The 17175-nt window shown below is 41.6% G+C and overlaps 4 non-coding genes across 4 annotated transcripts; 1 reads left to right on the top strand and 3 right to left on the bottom strand.

Moving 5' to 3' along the window:
• Positions 1-1444: 1444 nt before the first annotated feature.
• Positions 1445-1518, bottom strand: TRNAN-GUU (transfer RNA asparagine (anticodon GUU)). Its single transcript has one exon. It is a non-coding gene; the product is annotated as a tRNA-Asn (tRNA).
• A 12359-nt stretch (positions 1519-13877) lies between these two features.
• TRNAD-GUC (transfer RNA aspartic acid (anticodon GUC)) lies at positions 13878-13949 on the bottom strand. Its single transcript has one exon. It is a non-coding gene; the product is annotated as a tRNA-Asp (tRNA).
• Positions 13950-14836: 887 nt separating this feature from the next.
• Positions 14837-14908, bottom strand: TRNAG-UCC (transfer RNA glycine (anticodon UCC)). Its single transcript has one exon. It is a non-coding gene; the product is annotated as a tRNA-Gly (tRNA).
• Positions 14909-15557: 649 nt separating this feature from the next.
• Positions 15558-15640, top strand: TRNAL-CAG (transfer RNA leucine (anticodon CAG)). The gene has a single exon. It is a non-coding gene; the product is annotated as a tRNA-Leu (tRNA).
• Positions 15641-17175: the final 1535 nt, after the last annotated feature.

Genomic DNA, 17175 nt, shown 5'->3' with positions numbered 1-17175 from the left:
AGTGAAGGACAGCAGAGAGTTCAGGGGCCAGATCTTGAAAGGCACTGCCTTCCAAGATAAGGAGGTTGTCATTTACCCTGCAAGTCATTGAAGGATTTTAAGCAGAACAGGTCTTTTCTAAAGAAAGCCTCTCTGGAAGCTACTTGGAGGCTGGAAAGAAGAGGACGGTTGAAGACAGGACACTGCTTAGGCAGCAAGGTGGTTATTGCAGTAACTCAGGGGGCAAGTAATCAGAAAGTAACTATCAGCAGGCAGAAGAGGGAGATGGCTATTCAAATGTTTAGAAGGTAGGTTCTCCAAAAATTTCGAACCAGCAGGACGTAGCATGACTGAGGGCCCAGGTTCTGGAAACACAGTTTCACAAGTTAAGAATACAAGTACAACGGGCAAGACAGGCAGATGTAGGGTAAAAGAATCCAGTTTTGGATTTTGGTTGGTAAATATTTTTAAAGCATCAGTTTCGTGATGCAATTTTAGTAGAACCTTACTCAAGCAAGTAAAAATTGTTCTACTAGTTGCAACCCTGATCTCATACACCCTTTGTTTAGAAACTGCTAGCAAAATACATAGAGAACTGAAAGAGATGAGACTTGTGGTTGCCAAGGGGGAGGAGGGAAGGGAGAGGGAAGGACTGGGAGTTTGGGGTTGGTAAAGGAAACAATTACATTGAGGATGGATAAACAACAAAGTCCTGTACAGCACAGGAAACTATAAACCTGCCTGCCAGGTTTCTTGGGATTAACCTATAATTATGTGCATAACTGAGTGACTTTGCTATACAGAAAAATGCCATGTAGTGCCACAAAGCGCCACAACACTGCTATACAGTGTGATGCCAAAGAGATGGGCACCACACTGTGAATCAACTATTGTTGTTGAGTCGCTAAGTCGTGTCCGACTCCTTTGTGACACCACGCAGTGTAGCCAGACTCCTCTGTCCATGGGATTTCCCAGCCAAGAATACTGCAGTGAGTTGCCATTTCCTTCTCCAAGGCATCTTCCTGACCCAGGGATCCAGCCTGCTTCTCCTGCATCGGCAGGCGGATGCTTTATCGCTGAGCCCCCAGGGGAGCCCAGATCAACTATGAAAGTGAAAGTGAAAGTCGCTCAGTCGTGGCAAACTCTTTGCGACCCAGTGGACTTTACAGTTGGTGGAATTCTCCAGGCCAGAATACTAGAGTGAGTAGCCTTTCCCGCCTCCAGGGGATCTTCCCAACCCAAGGATCAAACCAAGGTCTCCCTCTGCAGGCGGATTCTTTACCAGCTGGGCCACAGGGAAAGTCCCAAATCAACTCTACTTCAATTTCTAAGACAAACAAACAAAAAAAAAGTAGTAGGTTGGACTCAGGCTGGGTGGAGATTTGCAAACTTTCATAATGTTAATGCCATTGGTTTCCGGTGAGAAACTGACAGGTCTATTTCAAGGGTCAAAATTGCTACACTTCGTCCCTGGGTGGATTCGAACCACCAACCTTTCGGTTAACAGCCGAACGCGCTAACCGATTGCGCTACAGAGACAGACGGTGGGAGTGCCTTTTTCCAACTTGGGTCACTGAAAATAAACTCGAAGTGTTCTGTGTCTTCAATGTGGTTGAGGCCGGGTAGGAACTGGTAGAGACATCCCCCTCCAGAGCACCAGGGAAGTAAGTAGCCCAGAGAGAAGTGGGTCCTTTTCCCGCACTAGCGCCTGCTTAGATCTGAGACAGGACTCAGTTTCTACCCGGAAGATGCTAAGAAAACGAGAGCAGCCGAAGGTGAATGAACCTGACTCTTCGTCGTCGTTCCGTCGTTCAGTCGTGTCCGACTCTTTGCGACCCCATGGACTGCAGCACGCCAGGCCTCCCTGTCCATCACCAACTCCCAAAGCTTGCTCAAACTCATGGCCATTGAGTCGGTGATGCCATCCAACCATCTCATCCTCTGTCGTCCCCTTCTCCTCCTGCCTTCAGTCTTTCCCAGAATCAGGGTCTTCTCGAATGAGTCAGTTCTTCGCATCAGGTGGCCAAAGTATTGGAGCTTCATTCAGCTTCAGCATCAGTCCTTTCAATGAATATTCAGGGTTGGTTTTTCTTTAAGATGGACTGGTTGGATCTTCTTGCAGTCCAAGGGACTCTCGAGAGTCTTCTCCAGCAGCACAGTTGGAAGGCATCAGTTCTTTGGCGCTCAGTCTTTTTTCTTGTCCAGCTCTCACATAGGTACATGACTACTGGAAAAACCATAACTTTGACTATACGGACCATTGTCGGCAAAGTAATGTCTGTGCTTTTTAATACACTGTCTAGGTTTGTCACAGCTTTTCTTCCAAGGAGCAAGCGTCTTTTAATTTCATGCCTGCTGTCACCGTTCGCGGTGATTTGGCGGCGAAAGTCTGTCATTGTTTTCATTGCTTCTCCATCTATTTCGCCATGAAGCGATGGGACTGGATGCCATGATCTTAGTTTTTTGAATGTTGAGTTTAAAACCAGCTTTTTCACTCTTCTCTTTCACCCTCTTCAAGAGGCTCTTTAGTTCTTCCTCGCTTTCTTCCATAAAGGTGATGTCATCTGCATATCTGAGGTTATTGATATTTCTCCCGGCAATTTTGATTCCAGCTTGTGCTTCCTCCAGTCCGAAGTTTGGAATGACATACTTGGCATATAAGCCAAATAAGCAAGGTGACAATATACAGCCTTAACTACTCCTTTCCCAATTCTGAAACAGTCTGTTGTACCATGTCCAGTTCTAACTGTTGCTTCTTGACCTGCATACAGGTTTTGCAGGAGGCAGGTCAGGTGGTCTGGTATTCCCATCTCTTTAAGAATTTTCTACAGTTTGTTGTGATCTACACAGATGGGGGTCTTGGGGGGAATCCAAAATGAATGCTGTGGGTTCAGGAGTTCATTTGGTTTTCCTCAGAGAAATACATCACCATACTTTTTTGCCGATTTAGGCAATTTATGCATTCATGCGTGAGTGTTAACTTATAATAACATTATTACTGTGAAAATTTTAAATACTGCATCACATATCCAATCATGTCTGGAAAAATATTATATTTAAGTAAAGGAGCATAGTGAAACAAAACTGATCTTCAATTTCAGCTGTTTAGAAGGATTTCTACTAGTTTATTAGGCTCCCAGACAGAACATAGAGTTTATAAATGCCTGTAATGTATGGACTTTCACTCTGACATAATCCAGATTCAAATATTCAAGGGCCCTTATCCAATGAAATCAACCTAGAGATTCTGGCCAGTGCTGGGCCTGATAAAGTAGCTCCTCTCTTTGTTCTTGGGCCATTTAAAAACCCCAGGCTTCCTGAGCTGCATCTTCTCTGCCACAGGCATACCAAACCAGGTTACAACACCAGTTCTTCTCTGAACCCAGGCACTCACAAGAAGTGATTTTCTCTGTTGCACAAGTCCCAGGGCACCAACACATAGAATCTCTGTCTTCCTTCTGCACCAGCATCCCTTTAATAACGGTTCCAGATTAGGTGCAGGTCCAAGTTTTCACTGATTTCCAGTGAAATGAGAATACACACAATATATATATATATGTATGTGTGTGTGTCTGTGTGTGTGTGTGTATCTCAGATAAGTTTGCCAAATGACCTCCAAGCCAACATTGTTTTTTCACACTTTAAATTTTTGTTTTTAAATGTCCCTTCTTTTATAACATTAAGATGAGGATAGATGACAGTTGATGTGGCTGTGATTGTTTTATTAATTTCCTAACTTAGCAAAACGAAAAGTTAGCAACCCTATGTTGGTCACCAGCATTTGGGGGAAATATTTACTTCTCTATGAAGTCCTAGTTTGGGAATCACTACTTTCATCTTGGCCACAAAAAGTAAAAATAACTTTCAAGTTTATTCTAAAAACATATACATTTCCTGTACTTCACTTTGCATGTACACATGATAGCAATTCAAAAGAAGGTGGGAAAAGAAGAAAAGAAAAACTGAGGCAAAAAGAAAGTACAAAATGGGATAGTGAAATAAATCCAAAATATATCAGTAATCACAACAAATATAACTGGAGAAAATGTGCCAGTTAAAAACAAAAGTGGATTTTTAAAATATATTTTATTTTTATTTTGTTTAGAAGAATGACATTAAACATAAACAGAAAGACTGAATGTAAAAGAATTGTTACTCTTGAGAGTCCTTTGGACTACAAGGAGACCCAACCAGTTCATCCTAAAGGAAATCAGTCCTGAATATTCATTGGAAGGACTGACATTGAAGCTGAAACTCCAATACTTTGGCCGCCTGATGTGAAGAACTGACTCATTTTGAAAAGACCCTGATGCCGGGAAAGATTGAAAGCAGGAGGAGAAGGGGACAACAGAGGATGAGATGGTTGGATGGCGTCACCAACTCATGGGATGTGAGTTGTTGATGGATAGGGAGGCCTGGAGTGCTGCAGTCCATGGGGTCACAAAGAGTCAGACCCAAGTGAGCAACTGAACTGAACTGAACTGATGTCAGAAATATTCTAAGGAAAAAAAAGTTTGTACTTGGTATATATTAATAGCTATATGGTGGACAAACTAAAGTTTAAGAAATAAATCATCACTAGAAGAGGATGGTCACTATATGCTAATAAAAGATTAAACACATGATAAACACATAACACTCTAAACACATATGTATCTATTAAAATAGTATTAAAATATAAAAGCAAGAATTATTAGACCAAAAGGGAAATTAACAAATCTATCACCATAGTGGGAGAATTCAACATACTTCTCTCAGTATTTCATAGATCTAATAGTTCAGTTCAGTTAGTTCAGTCTCTCAGTCGTATCTGACTATTTGCAACCCCGTGAATAGCACACCAGGCCTCCCTGTCCATCACCAACTTCTGGAGTCTACCCAAACCCATGTCCATAGAGTCGGTGATCCCATCCAGCCATCTCATCCTCTGTCATCCCCTTCTCTTCCTGCCCCCAATCCTTCCCAGCTTTTCCATATGAGTCAACTCTTCACATGAGGTGGCCAAAGTACTGGAGTTTCAGCTTCAACATCAATCCTTCCAATGAACACCCAGGACTGATCTCCTTTAGGATGGACTGGTTGGATCCTCTTGGAGTCCAAGGGACTCTCAAGAGTCTTCTCCAATGCCACAGTTCAAAAGCATCAATTCTTTGGCGCTCAGCTTTCTTCACTGTCCATACATGACTACTGGAAAAACCATAGCCTTGACTAGACCGACCTTTGTTGGCAAAGTAATGTCTCTGCTTTTCAATATGCTATCTAAGTTGGTCATAACTTTCCTTCTAAGGAGTAAGCGTCTTTTAATTTCACGGCTGCAGTCACCATCTGCAGTGATTTTGGAGCCCCCAAAAATAAAGTCTGACACTGTTTCCACTGTTTCCCCATCTGTTTCCCATGAAGTGATGGGACCAGATGCCATGATCTTCGTTTTCTGAATATTGAGCTTTAAGCCACCTTGTTCACTCTCCTCCTTCACTTTCATCAAGAGGCTTTTTAGTTCCTCTTCACTTTCTGCCATAAGGGTGGGGTCATCTGCATATCTGAGGTTATTGATATTTCTCCCGGCAATCTTGATTCCAGCTTGTGCTTCTTCCAGCCCAGCGTTTCTCATGATGTACTCTGCATAGAAGTTAAATAAGCAGGGTGACAATATACAACCTTGACGTACTCCTTTTCCTATTTGGAATCAGTCTGTTGTTTCATGTCCAGTTCTAACTGTTGCTTCCTGACCTGCATACAGGTTTCTCAAGAGACAGGTCAGATGGTCTGGTAGTCCCATCTCTTTCAGAATTTTCCACAGTTTATTGTGATCCACACAGTCAAAGGCTTTGGCATAGTCAATAAAGCAGGAACAGATGGTTTTCTGGAACTCCCTTGCTTTTTGATGATCCAGCAGATGTTGGCAATTTGATCTCTGGTTCCTCTGCCTTTTCTAAAACCAGTTTGAACATCTGGAAGTTCACAATTCACATATTGCTGAAGCCTGGCTTGGAGAATTTTGAGCATCACTTTACTAGAGTGTGAGATGACTGCAATTGTGCGGCAGTTCAAGCATTCTTTGTCATTGCCTTTCTTTGGGATTGGAATGAAAACTGACCTTTTCTAGCCCTGTGGCCACTGCTGAGTTTTCCAAATTTGCTGGCATATTGAGTCCAGCACCTTCACAGCATCATCTTACATATAAAAAATGAACGAGTTTGACTTTATATGTATATATATAAAGGGATTCCAGATTAGGAGCAGATTCAGTTTAAAGATACATATGTAGTACTACCAATTTAATGAGTATATTAAGACTTGTTTAACAAGTATATTAAGACAAGTTTAACAATATTCCATAGACAGAGGAGCATGGTGGGCTACAATCCATGGAGTCGCAAAGAATCGGACACAACTGAGTGACTACCATGTTAACATTTTGTATGTATATGGTGGTTTAGTTGCTAAGTCCTGTCCCACCATGCTCCTCCGTCCATGAAATTCTCCAGGAAAGAATAGTGGAGTGGGTTGCTATTCCCTTCTCCAGGGGATCTTCCCAACCCAGAGCTGGAACCCGAGTCTCCTGCATTACAGAGAGATTCTTTACTGTCTGAGCCACCAGGAAAGCCTTATATCCATATCCATATATATTTATATATATATATATATATATAAATAAAAACTTTGCAACCAATTATATATGTATATAAAACTCTGCAACCAATAATTACAGTTTATACAGTCTTCTCAATTGACTTTGTATGAGGCCATAAAACAAGTCTTAATATACTCAGGAAATTGGCACTATTAGAAATTTTTTTAATTTGCTTTTAAATAACTTGTAATAAAGATAAACTGCATGAAAATTGAAAAATACTTAGATTGAGTAACTAAAACTAGAGCATACCAGAATTAGCAAATGCTCAATGCTTTACATGTGCTCTTGGGTAAAGGAATACTATACTAACCGTCAATGTTTAGACTATACGTTAAACAGTATTTTCTGTTAAATAAATCTGTTTTTAAAAAATGAAATACAATTTCACCCTATTACAGTGAGAGGAATAAATAGCCAGTAACTATTCTGATTGGTCAGCGCCGTACCAATGAACTCCTCAGATAGAACCGTCCTCTGGGTTCTGCTTTGGCTCTCCCTATACACTCCAGAAAACTTCCCCATACCACTGCTAGCCAACTCTAAGAAACTCTAGGTAGTCACTTCCAAGGAGCCCACTCAGTGCCTCCCAGTAGGCAGGTCTCATTTAAGCCAGCCTACTGCAGGTCCTGGATATAGGTCCCTGTCCCTAAATGTCTCCCCGGACAGGGCTACCTGAACCACAGTCCAGTTAACAAGCACTCAGTGTCAGTCTGACCACTCACTACTCAGCACACTTCTGTAGTCACCCGTGCTTGTAGCCATCTGCGGGAACTGCGGCCTCCACCCAATCTTGGCACCAAGAGAGCCGGAATAGCAGAGAGAGCAGGCAGGCAGTAATAGGTCACGGTGAAGGCATCAGCCTGGTCTTGTGGCCTCTGCTAGCACTCTGGCACTGGAGTGTAAGAAAACTCGGGGACTAAGGGATGACTGAGATGCACTTGTTCTCTTTTTCCATCCATGTTCTACTAATATTTTACCTTCTTTTCTTGGGATGAGGTGGGGTTTTTTGGGGTTTTTTTTTTTGAAAACCCAAACATCTTCCGACGATGGGCATTAAAATTTGTTTTAGTGATAAAATGAATAATTAATGTTTGCGTGTTGCCAGGCACCATTCTAAACATTAACTAACTCATTTGAAAGTTGTAGTTACGATTTTTATCCCCTCTGACAAATGAGGGAACTGAGACAGCTGAAACTGCAACCCGGGGAGCACAAGAGACCCATGTGCTTAACCACCACATTACGTCACCTCATCCAGCCTAAATGGCTGAGGTCAGCCTAATTGCATATCTCATTCCAATAAGTGATTTTTGTATGATAGAGATAACACATACATAAAACCCTTGGACAGTATTTTAAAAGCTAGAAAAAATGTTAATATAATTGCTGCTAGTTCTGCAGAAGATTACAGGGAATTCAGTATCAACATCTATCCTTTCCTAATTTTAGGAAAAAGTTTTCTACTTATTGAGATAAGTTACCTAATGACTATCCATTTTGGGGGAAAGGAATTGGGAGAATTTGATGCACTTCCCCTATGCTAAACCAGGGTTCACATTCCAGGATGTCTGACTCTAGGTCAGTGATCACACCATCGTGATTATCTGGGTCGTGAAGATCTTTTTTGTACAGTTCTGTGTATTCTTGCCACCTCTTCTTAATATCTTCTGCTTCTGTTAGGTCCATACAATTTCTGTCCTTTATCAAGCCCATCTTTGCATGAACTGTTCCCTTGGTATCTCTAATTTTCTTGAAGAGATCTCTAGTCTTTCCCATTCTGTTGTTTTCCTCTATTTCTTTGCATTGATCAAAGAGGAAGGCTTTTTTAAAATCTCTCCTTGCTATTCTTTGGAACTCTACATTCAAATGAGAATATCTTTCCTTTTCTTCTTTGCTTTTCTTTTGTCTTCTTTTCACAGCTATTTGTAAGGCCTTCCCAGACAGCCATTTTGCTTTTTTGCATTTCTTTTCCATGGGAATGGTCTTGATCCCTGTCTCCTGTACAGTGTCACGAACCTCCGTCCATAGTACATCAGGCACTCTATCTATCAGATCTAGTCCCTTAAATCTATTTCTCACTTCCACTGTATAATCATAAGGAATTTGATTTAGGTCATACCCGAATGGTCTAGTGGTTTTCCCTACTTTCTTCAATTTAAGTCTGAATTTGGCAATAAGGAGTTCATGGTCTGAGCCACAGTCAGCTCCTAGTCTTCTTTTTGCTGACTGTATAGAGCTTCTCCATCTTTGGCTGCAAAGAATATAATCAATCTGATTTCAGTTTTGACCATCTGGTGATGTCCATGTGTAGAGTCTTCTCTTGTGTTGTTGGAAAAGGGTGTTTGCTATGACCAGTGCGTTCTCTTGGCAAAACTTTATTAGCCTTTGCCCTTCTTCATTCCGTATTCCAAGGCCAAATTTGCCTGTTACCCCAGGTGTTTCTTGACTTCCTACTTTTGCATTCCAGTCCCCTACAATGAAAAGGACATCTTTTTGGGGTGTTAGTTCTAAAAAGTCTTGTAGGTCTTCATAGAACCGTTCAGCTTCTTCAGCGTTACTGGTTGGGGCATAGACTTGGATTACTGCGATATTGAATGGTTTGCCTTGGAAACAAACAGAGATCATTCTGTTGTTTTTGAGATTGCCTCCAAGTATTGCACTTTGGACTCTTTTGTTGACCATGATGGCTACTCCATTTCTTCTGAAGGATTCCTGTCCACGGTAGTAGATATAATGGTCATCTGAGTTGAATTCACCCATTCCAGTCCATCTTAGTTCGGTGATTCCTAGAATGTCGACGTTCACTCTTGTCATCTCCTGTTTGACCACTTCCAATTTGCCTTGATTCATGGACCTAACATTCCAGGGTCCTATGCAATATTGCTCTTTACAGCATTGGACCTTGCTTCTATCACCAGTCACATCCACAACTGGAGGTAAGTCAAGTGGGCCTTAGAAAGCATCACTACGAACAAAGCTAGTGGAGGTGATGGAATTCCAGTTGAGCTATTTCAAATCTGTGAAGGCGCTGCACTCAATATGCCAGCAAATTTGGAAAACTCAGCAGTGGCCACAGGGCTGGAAAAGGTCAGTTTTCATTCCAATCCCAAAGAAAGGCAATGACAAAGAATGCTCGAACTACCACACAATTGCACTCATCTCACACTCTAGTAAAGTGATGCTCAAAATTCTCCAAGCCAGGCTTCAGCAATACGTGAACTGTGAATTTCCAGATGTTCAAGCTGCCTTTAGAAAAGGCAGAGGAACCAGAGATCAAATTGCCAACATCTGCTGGATCATGGAAAAAGCAAGAGAGTTCCAGAAAACCATCTATTTCTGCTTTATTGACTATGCCAAAGCCTTTGACTGTGTGGATCACAATAAACTGTGGAAAATTCTGAAAGAGATGGGACTACCAGACCATCTGACCTGTCTCTTGAGAAACCTGTATGCAGGTCAGGAAGCAACAGTTAGAACTGGACATGAAACAACAGACTGATTCCAAATAGGAAAAGGAGTACGTCAAGGTTGTATATTGTCACCTTGCTTATTTGGCTTATATGCCAAGTATGTCATTCCAAACTTCGGACTGGAGGAAGCACAAGCTGGAATCAAAATTGCCGGGAGAAATATCAATAACCTCAGATATGCAGATGACCCCACCCTTATGGCAGAAAGTGAAGAGGAACTAAAAAGCCTCTTGATGAAAGTGAAGGAGGAGAGTGAACAAGGTGGCTTAAAGCTCAATATTCAGAAAACGAAGATCATGGCATCTGGTCCCATCACTTCATGGGAAACAGATGGGGAAACAGTGGAAACAGTGTCAGACTTTATTTTTGGGGGCTCCAAAATCACTGCAGATGGTGACTGCAGCCATGAAATTAAAAGACGCTTACTCCTTAGAAGGAAAGTTATGACCAACTTAGATAGCATATTGAAAAGCAGAGACATTACTTTGCCAACAAAGGTCCATCTAGTCAAGGCTATGGTTTTTCCAGTGGTCATGTATGGATGTGAGAGTTGGACTGTGAAGAAAGCTGAGCGCCAAAGAATTGATGCTTTTGAACTGTGGCATTGGAGAAGACTCTTGAGAGTCCCTTGGACTGCAAGGAGATCCAACCAGTCCATCCTAAAGGAGACCAGTCCTGGGTGTTCATTTGAAGGATTGATGTTGAAGCTGAAACTCCAATACTTTGGCTACCTCATGCGAAGAGTTGACTCATTGGAAAAGACCCTAATGCTGGGAAGGATGGGGACAGGAGGAGAAGGGGACGACAGAGGATGAGATGGGGCTGGATGGCATCACTGACTCGATGGACATGGGTTTGGGTAGACTCCAGGAGTTGGTGATGGACAGGAAGGCCTGGTATGCTGTGATTCATGGGGTCCCAAAGAGTCGGACATGACTCAGCGACTGAACTGAACTGAAACCAGGGTTCAGGTAGAAGCATCATTTGGCTAGTGACAGCTGTATAAAATAGAGCCAACAATTGTTAAAAATCAGCTAATCTGGAGATGAATAGAAAGATTTAACATAGTATTTGCCCTGACATTACCCAGAGATCAGTTTTATAAGATACAAAGACATGTTTATCTACATACATAAAGAATAATAGAGAATTTTTGAAATACATATTCTTATAAATGTTTTAAATCTTCAGAATATTCCTAGCTAAACACATTCCTAGCTCTGTGTTTCAACATAAATGAATCCCATAAAACTAATATTTAATGGAAAACATACTAGTTGTAAAAGAATACGTGCCACCTGATGCCAGTTATGTAAATTTTAAATCCTTGTATATCAATACCCTGCTTAAGAATGAAACAGAAAAACCAATATAATATTGTAAAGTAATTAGCCTCTAATTAAAATAAATAAAATTAAACTTTAAAAAAAAAGAATGAAACAGAAGAAGCCTCCAATGTTCCTCTATTTTTCTTTTTCCCAATAAGGAGTCTTATTTTGGATTTTATATTTATTATTCCTTTGGTTTTTATAAGCTTCACTACTTGTGTGCGTGCATGTGTGCTGAGTCATTTCTGTCATTTCTTTGCAAACTTTATGCAATTCTTTGTGACCTTATGGACTGTAGCCCACCCGGCTCCTCTGTCCACGGGATTCTCCAGGCAAGAATTCTGGAGTACCTGGGTTGCCATGCCCTCCTCCAGGGTCATTATTTGTGTGTATCTTATCAAATATCTGAAGTGCAATTAAATTAGATAGAAAATAAAGAGGATTCAAGCCTTGGAAGAAGGAACCACAATGGGTGAGCATTCTTCATTCTTCATATCTTCATTCTGAGAGCACTCACCAATCAGACATAGTCAGGCATATGAACATGCTGAAAACCAACCTTATACCTCACTCATCAAGGTACAGTTTAGATCTCCCAGACTGACTAGAAATTGAAGGAATAAATTTCAGAAAGCAGGGAGCATCATCAGGGAAAAACAATCTGCAAATGAATCACATTTCATATCTTTGGTTCACCCTAGTACCTGCTATTGGAGAAGGCAATGGCACCCCACTCCAGTACTCTTGCCTGGAAAATCCCACGGACGGAGGAGCCTGGTGGGCTGCAGTCCATGGGGTCACTAAGAGTCAGACACGACTGAGCGACTTCACTTTCACTTTTCACTTTCATGCATTGGAGAAGGAAATGGCAACCCACTCCAGTGTTCTTGCCTGGAGAATCCCAGGGAAGGGGGAGACTGGTGGGCTGCCGTCTATGGGGTCGCACAGAGTCGGACACAACTGAATTGACTTAGCAGCAGCAGCAGCAGCAGTACCTGCTATGTGCTGACTCGAGGGAGGCCAGGGGGAAAATAACAGCTGGAAGTCTAAAAGAATACTGAGCAGAGATTTTAAGAGCCGCCCCACCAGAGGAGGAAAAAACACTGGAAATGACATAAATATTCAAAAATAGGAGACTTTCTAAAAAAATTATGATGTAGCCATATAGTATAACAATGAAGTCATTAAACCAATGTTTTAGACTAGTACTTAATGAATATAGAAATATTCACATGTTTAAATAAACATTCAGTAGCTTTAAAAATGTGTACAGTATGATTCTAACCTTGCAATTAAAAATGCCAAAGAGATAAAACATACAGCAAAATATTAATAGAGATTTTCTGGATGATGAAAATATGCGTGCCTTTTATTTCTTTGTGAGTGGCTTATTCTCCATATTTTCTGTAAGGACTCTATATTACCCTTATATTCAGGAAAAATACTATCCTTTGGGGAAAAAACGAGCATATACTATCTACCAGGTGCTCACACAAGGCACTACTTCAAAGGACTCTAGCCTTGCAAAGCGTCTCAAAAACTGTACTTTTGTTCCTCTCCCTTATAAAGAAACTGCAGCCCAGAAAAGTTAAATGATTTGCAAACACGTCAACCGTTTGTAGTGATAAGTAAGCCTTCTGACTGTCAAACCAGTGACTCACTTCTTTGTAAACCAGTTTAGACATAAAATCTTGGTTTATTCCTCATCATCCCTTGTAGAGGAGAGGTTTGTTTCATAAATTGCATTCTTTGGTGTAGTATGGCAGTGCAAAGTGTGTGGGCTTGAGAACGTTAGGTTGGCCCCTACTGAATAGCAATATGAAGGAAGGGAGCAAATGAGAGCTTAGTGAATCGTCGACGCAGGAGAAAAGAAGAAGGAAAAAAGGTGGAAATCTGGAGTACAGGGTTTAAGGCAGAGCCTGAATCCTGGGATGGGATTAAAGTGTGCGGCAGGTAAACAATAGGGATGGCCCACTTAACTGCAGAGGAGGTGGAAACTTGATTGCAGGATTAATGATTCGATGCATTTAACGCAGAACCGGGGTTCCAAATAACCGCAGCAACTAGTACTCTTGCCCAGGAGCCAAGAAATTTGCATGGAAGAGAAGTACTCTTGGAAAGAGCCTAAAATTGTTTGCTGCTGCTGCTGCTAAGTCGCTTCAGTCGTGTCCGACTCTGCGACCCCATAGACGGCCTCCTACCAGGCTCCTCTGTCTCTGGGATTCTCCAGGCAAGAACACTGGAGTGGGATGCCATTTCCTTCTCCAGTGCGTGAAAGTGAAAAGTGAAAGTGAAGTCACTCAGTCGTGTCCGACTCTTCGAGACCTCATGGACTGCAGCCTACCAGGCTCCTCTATCCATGGGATTTTCAGGCAAGAGTACTGGAGTGGGGTGCCATTGCCTTCTCCGAAAGTTGGTTAGTCTGTATTTTGGCAGTGGGGGGACAAAATAAAAGTCTTTCGTCTCCCCGTCGGGGAATCGAACCCCGGTCTCCCGCGTGACAGGCGGGGATACTCACCACTATACTAACGAGGAAAACGACAACTACGTATGTAAAATTGCTCACTAGGAAGTTACTTCTAAACTGCCATCGTCATTCCTTGAAAAATGGCTGTTATTCAACTTGTCTCTTTACTGTGTCTAGTCTGTCACATTGCAATTGAAACATAATGGGAGCTCTACGTGTAATTTAAACTTTCTAATAGCCAACTTAAAAAGTAAGAAACAGGTGATATTTTTAATAATATATGTGATTTAACCCAAAATTTCGAAATAAGAACTGGATTTTTTTACATAATTTTCAAGCTGGTAAGTATTTTTCATTTACAGATACCACATTTCAACTCAGACGTTAAATTTTCATTGGAAAAAAATGACTAATATTTAGATTTCATGACATTCACAACTGAAATTCAAGTGGATTCATAACGTACCAAGTTGTTCGTAACGTACGTTAACGTTCTGCAATAGGTAAATGGAGTATCTGTTTAACTTTTTACATCAATTTATTTCAATTAATTAATTACAATTAACTAGCCTTTACATGCAGTTCCTCAGACACATTCGCCAGTTTCAAGTGGCCAACAGCTTGTAGCTACCGTATCAGTCTCGGAAATATAAAACCATGACCCCTTTCTGAAGCTCAGTTTCAGACAGGACATCCGGAAGATCCCAAAGATTTCTCAAGAGTTGAAAGTTTAAAATGGAAGGCAGGAGGGAAGGTAAAAGAGAAAAGAAACGCTTCAGATTCGAATCCCTCCAAAATGTACCTGGGCAGAGAATGAAGTCAAGGGAGAAAGTGAGGTACGGCTGCAGTTCTAGTTTCAGTTCTCAGTTTCGCTCAGGCTTTAAACTGCAAACTACATCGCACGCTCTGCTTCTCTCTCTCAATTTAGTTAGAGTGAAAGAAGGAAAAGATTCCCTGCGTTGGCCGGGAATCGAACCCGGGTCAACTGCTTGGAAGGCAGCTATGCTCACCACTATACCACCAACGCCTGCCTGGCAAGCTTTTCGAATTACACGTATAAGAGTAATACAGACTATGAATCTGCAAATGTTTTTTAGTACTGTTCTGTGTCTGAAACCCCAAAATACACAGAGCCTTTTCTAGGCGAGGATGGGCCCCGTTCTTACTCCTCTTAATCGGCCCCGCCAACTAAGGACTAGGGCCTGAAACGCAGAGACCACCAGGGGCCTGGAGCTGGAAGGACGGAACAGCGAGAAGCCAGGAGGGAAAGCCAATGCCTCGCTTGGCAGAGCATTTTCTTACCCACGCCCCCGCCTTCTGTCATCCGAACTCCCTGCTCCGCCGCTTGGCGCCGCCCCAGGACTAGATCCACAGGGTGTTGCATTCAGTAAGGGCGATTTGAAGCGAAAGGGCCGAGGGAGAGCAGCCAACAAGGGAGTCCACTCTGGTGTGGCTAGGTCTCCGGAGAAAAGGAGCGAGAGGGACACTGGAGAAATGGATCTTTGCAATTTAGGATGGTGATAACGTAGGAAATAAGAGTCAGAAACAGTTTTATTTTCCCTATTTTGCGAAGAAGTCCAGGGAGGAGTTGTGGTTTAATTTAAAATGAGAAACTAACCATGCTACAGCACTTTTTGACAGTCTTAGAAGAAAATAAGAAACCCGATTCTATGTGTGTCAGGATGGCCGAGCGGTCTAAGGCGCTGCGTTCAGGTCGCAGTCTCCCCTGGAGGCGTGGGTTCGAATCCCACTTCTGACAACATCCAGTTATTTTCTTCGGGCTTTTCTTATTTGTTTCCAATGAACAAGTAGGATTGAATTCGTGGAGAAACGACTATTGATTAATCAACACTTTATTCTTTAATCAACGCTTTATCAACACTTTTTAATGCTCCGTATCTACATATGAAGAATGTGCTTCGCTTTGAATATAAAACTGAATCTATTTGGTTCTATGTATATGCTGTGTGTTAGTCGCTCAGTCGTGTCTGCCTCTTTGCGACCCCATAGACTGTAGCCCACCAGGCTCCTGTGTCCATGAAATTCTCCAGGCAAGAATACTGGATTGGGTTGCCAATTCCTTCTCCAATTTAGATCTATCCCTAGTTACAATTTTTTCTTTTTTTCCTTTATTATTATTTTTTTTTTTTTTCCAGTGTTACAGCTCCATTTTATTTAGAAGATAGCAGGAGAGAGAGAGGGTGAGAGAGAGAGAGAGAGAAAAGAGCGCACGCACGCGGGAGAGAGAGTCCCTCTTTTTTTCCTTTAGACTCCAGTCTCTCAGTGCTTATTCACCTCATGGAGAAAAGCCCTCAATCCAGATCTCTTAAACTGCAATTGACCCGAGTCTTTTTGTGCTCAAGATTGTAGTGTCAAGCTTTGGTGAGACTCTGATTCCCCACCATCTTGCCAAACTGCTCCCACCACCAATTTTTATTCAAAAGGCTTGCTGTACCATCAAAAACCAGGGAAAGAAATCAACATACCAAACCCAGGGGAAAGTAATAGAAAGGGAAAATAAACGCATGGAGTTGTTTCAAGAACTTTTTCTTCAAGACCTAAACAAGCCACTTTCTCATTTGAGAGGAACTGGTTATAGAAAAATGTTGTCCTTTGCAGAAGAGAGAAGAACTGTCAATCAGAAGAGGCTGAATGTGTGAGGTTCATAAGCATGAAGATGGAAGGATCTTTAGGTTGGTTAGTGAAAGTTTACATTCTTTGTTATTTACTAGACTATAACCTTGGGAAATGTATTTGACTTTTCTGAGTGTTAGTTTGCTTGTTGTAAAATGGAGACAGAATTGTTGTGAGGATTGAGTGAGATGACCTAGGAGCTTATTAGAAATACACATCTCAGGCTGCACCTCTGATTTATTGAATCCACATTTTATAAGATTCTCAAATGATTCTCATGCATAATAAAGTTTGAAAGCACTGGTCTGTCTAATTTAAATCTTTAACTTGGAATATCCTTTCCCTTGCCACCTTTTACTCTGTATCATTTGAGCACTTGCAGTATGCCAGTCTGCTTAAAACAGAGACAAAAAGTTAAATTAGATACTGTGTCTAAACTAAAGAAGGTAAGAGTGTATCCATAAGAGAGACAGGGAAAAAATAACAAAGCTGAGCCTTAACCACATGATCAAGATTAAGATCACCAGAGTTGAGTCATATTGGTATCACATACCTCCTGATATAATGCAATAAGATGGGCATTTCACCCTGTGATATACTGCCCCCAAACCCCCACTCTAATCATGAGAAGTCTGACAAACCCAAATTGGGCGACAATCT

Source organism: Bos mutus, chromosome 3 (genome assembly GCF_027580195.1).
Source record: "Bos mutus isolate GX-2022 chromosome 3, NWIPB_WYAK_1.1, whole genome shotgun sequence".
NCBI lineage: Eukaryota > Metazoa > Chordata > Mammalia > Artiodactyla > Bovidae > Bos > Bos mutus.
This window is presented reverse-complemented; position numbering and strand designations above follow the sequence as displayed.